Below are 4,559 nucleotides of genomic sequence, written 5' to 3' on the forward strand. Positions count from 1 at the left end.
CAGGTCCTGAAAAAAAGTGGCTTCTTTCATCCAAGTGATATTCATGACTAGAAAGGTTTTGTATATTTGATGAGCTTGATGCGGACCAAAACACCTATTTCTATTCGGCCATTGCTGCTCTAAATATTTGTCGAATTTCGAGATTTTGGTATCATTGTAAAGAAGAAGAATCATTCTTTCAGGTCATGTGCTTGAACGTATTCAAATATTTTGCAATGTAGGTGAAACTTATGATCTATAATATGCTACAAAATGAATATTTTTACCTGACTTTACTTTTGTTTGAGCCCAAATGATTTTTAGATCATGATAAAGCTGAATATCTATGCTTTAAAATGGTATAAGTTTCAAAATAAGAATGGGTTTAATCTGGTCAAGATCACACTTTTCATTGGCCAAGTACATTAAGTAGCTTGAAAACAAAAATACTGCACTCTGATTTGTCAAAGAGACCACACACTCAAAGGTTCCAGTGCTGGGTTCGCGCCAAGGTCACACTCCCTATTTGATTATCTGATCAAATTACCTGCACACTTTGAAACCTTATCCAGCCTATCAGAACTCTAGATTTCATGCTACTCCAAAATTTAGAAATATTGTCTTGTATCTTGTTGGGAAAAGTGATCTTGACCCAATTAAAAGGTGCCACATATTAAGAATGACATTGTGAGAAAGTACAGAAATTCAGCTTTGTAGATATCTTTGAGGCTTAAAATAAAAAGTTTTGCACAATTGGCAAAAGAAAACAGAGGAATAATATTCATTTTTGATGCACATACACATGATTAAAAAAAAAATTGATGCACATTTTCAGGCCTGAAATTCAAAATATTTTATACAAAATAAATGACCAATATGACCAACATTTACTCTGTCCAATTGTGCAAGGATGTTTAATTTGATTTGGGGATAAAGTAGGTAAATTCTTTAAGAAAATCTCATGATTCACAAGATTTTGCAGGGAGGAGTATTCAGCCATGAAAGGATTTGGATGAATCTTGCCTATTTGCTGCAGTCTGACTGGGGTCTACAGCTGTGTGATGCTTCAAAAACAATAGAAATTATAATCACCAATTAGTGTTGTAATGGGATGTCAGTTAGACTTTTTTTTACAACTGTGTAGAATTTCACCAACTTTCCAGTCGGATTGAGGTCAAGAGTGTTATGATGAGGTATCAGTTAGACTCTTGTACAGCAGTTTCTTTGCACTCTTCAGCTGGTCACTAGTTACAGAATCATAATGCAATAAATCACTCAAACTCTTCTACTTTATATTCATGTTGATGTACAGTCATGCAGATAAAATTGAAGAAAATCTCTGCTCATCCAAGTTGCTATGGGTCATCAGTATGAGGTGGTATTTCACAAATCTTAAATCAATTGAAAGTCAATTTAAGGTCCCAAAGTAAAGTATCGCCAATTATAGATTAATTTCTGATTTTAATTGATTACTACGTGTAGTTTGCTTCCCTCTGCAAAATTGATATATTTGTTATTGTTACACTGACCTTGTTGACATTGAATATCAATTTGCAATTTAACATTGAAATATTGCAGTCAATCACAAATGAGTTTCTTACAATACCTCATCAGACTTTTATCCAACTGTGTGATGCTGTAAAATTGCTCATTTTAACTGATTTTAACTGATATCAGGGGTGTGAGAGTTCAGGATTTCAGATATTTTTTGTTATTTTCAGCTTTCAGCTTATTTTCGGCTTTTCTCTGTACAAAAGTTATGGGAGCTCTTTCTATTTCAGACTTTTTCAACACTCTTCAGCTTTTTTTCAGATCTTTTTATTTGTGACCACTCACACCCCTATGATATGAAGCATTGATGCTTGTACTATATTACATTGTAACATTTGCTCGGCACTCATATTATAAGGGGGAAAGGCTCTAAGGGACTTCTGATGCAACTTTCTCTAATATTTCATTCACATATTACTGGAGGATTTGCCCTGGACAACCATTAAAACCAGTTGTGAAAATGGAGAAAGTTCTTTGAAGTTTTATCAATTATTGTCCTTTCCTCACTTGTACATGTAGGTTTTTAAAAAATATTGTGTTCCGGGATGTAGACTAAGGAGGAGGGGAATCTTGGGGTCATGTTTCTAGATATGATTGAGCAAAAGGTATTAATTCGATAAAAGTAGTCATCATGAAAATTTGTTCACTACGGCCTTTGGTTTTGTCAAACCTAACTTTGCTGGCAGTTATTTGTGAAATATGACCTTAAGACCCTATATACATGTATATGAGGGTTGGATTCTATGGAAAATATGTGATATAACATAGCAAATTCATTCAGTGTCCGACAGGTTAATTTTGTTTTCAACCTTTCTTTTTTTTGGGGGGGGGGTGGTGGACACACAGGTATCATTTGGGTTATATCAGAGAGTTTAGCCTAATCATGAAATTTGTCACCTCTCTTCTCGTGTGTGTTGGTGTGTGTGCACTCGTTGTGTACAAAGTAAACAGGAGTGGATAGAAGTCACCAGCACTGACGAAATAAACTGCAGTGAATGGACTGGTGATTTAAACCAGGATAATGCCGAGAGTTGTAGGTTTGAATTCCACTGCACAGTAATTTGGCAAGCTGTCAGTCTGGACGCTCTCAACCCAGGTGTTATATTGGAACCCATGAGCTTGTGAAATCCATTATAGTATGCTAATGTTACCATTTTTTATTAAGCTTACAAACCCTTGCTGGGGTGCTCCCTAGAGAGAAGAGAAATGTATATCAAGTCCAGGAAAGCCAAATTCCAGTAACGGTGGTATCTGTAAAATGCTTAATAGAGAAATTATCCCAATCTATATTATTATTAGTAGTATATGTATAATATGTGTTCAACTTGACAACCAGGCACCTATCACACAAAGAATTGTGATTGATGATCCAATCAATATTGCCTATGAAAGCCAACAATGCCAGCATCTAGAATTCATACATTCAATCCATATCCATGCATTCTAAATATATTGTGCACTGTATACTCATACTTGTCTAGATTAATCAGTGTGCTCTTTAATGTTCCCAATAGGAATTTGTGTACATAAATATACCATTTGTGAAAAATTATGTCGCTGGCTTTTCATAGTTGAGATCGACTAGAATCACAATTCTTTGTAAGACAGGGCCCAGGTGTGCATCTTTGCATCATGGATGATTTTAAGTAAAGATCATGATCTAAGTAAGAAAAAATTCAAAGTATTGCATTTGATTTTCATTTCAAGCAGAAAAATGTTGGAAAAATATTGTACATTTAGCTTGCTATGACCATCGAAAAAAGAAGCAATTTATGTTTTTGTAAATATTAAAATTATTAATGAAAAAAATATGTATTATACAGTATATGTTCTTGTTTCTGTAAAGTAGTAGAATTGTACTCCAAAATATGTTCTGTAATCTGATTGGTCAAAATCGGATCACATGATATCCAGTGAATTGCACTATGGTATCCAAAATGCACTATCCTGCACTCTGACGTCATACCAAATGTACTATCCTGCACTCTGACGTCATCCAAATGCACTATCCTGCACTTTGACGTCATACCAAATGTACTATCCTGCACTCTGATGCCATCCAAAATGCACTATCCTGCACTCTGACACTCTGATGTCAGAGTGCAGGAGAGTGCGAAGTCTGGAATTATCTAGAATCATCTAGAATTTAGATCAAATATAGCATTCGGGGCAACTCGGTAACATAGGGGGGTATATGAAACAAACAAGGCACACGTCCTTGTGCATAGAGGACCTAAATAATGAATTCTGCGCTCAACTCTCCAAATGGATACACCGCACTTATTCCTGTGGACCTCGGTGCGGTATATCCCTTTGCTCTTCTCGCACATTCATTATTTGGCCCTGCATTATTTGTATAATTAATGATGATGGATAGAGAAGAAGCTTGGAAGATGGTTGGACTGATGATGATGAGGAGGAGGATGAAAAGAATGATGACAGTTATAATATTGATGATGGTGACGATGATGATGATGGTGATGATGCTGCTGTTGCTGATGATGATGATGATGGTGATGATGATTCTGGTGGAGGTGGTGATGACAATGACGATTGTAAAGATGATGAGTTTGGTGATAATTGTTTTGATGACGGTGGATGAAGATGATTATGATGATGATTAATTATGATTATAGATGATGATTATGATGGTGATAATGATGGCGATGGTGATGATAATGATAAAGATTATTGTGGTGGTGGTGGTGATGATGATGATTGGAAAGGTGATGATCATAATGATATGGTGATGATAATGGTGATAATGATTGTAATATTGTTGAAGGTAGTAGTTGTGATAATGATCATGGTCATAATCATGGTGATGATGAAGGTGATGACAATTTTGATATTGATGATAATGATGGTGATGAGGAGGAGGAGGAGGATGACAAGTATGATATAAATGGGGATGATGATGACAATTAGAATATTGACGGTGGTGATGATGGTGATGATTATGAAGGCAATTATGATTCTGATGGAGGTGGTGATGATAATGACGGTGTTAAGATGATGAGTTTGGTGAT

This window comes from Lytechinus variegatus, chromosome 10, assembly GCF_018143015.1.
Source record: "Lytechinus variegatus isolate NC3 chromosome 10, Lvar_3.0, whole genome shotgun sequence".
NCBI classification, from domain to species: domain Eukaryota; kingdom Metazoa; phylum Echinodermata; class Echinoidea; order Temnopleuroida; family Toxopneustidae; genus Lytechinus; species Lytechinus variegatus.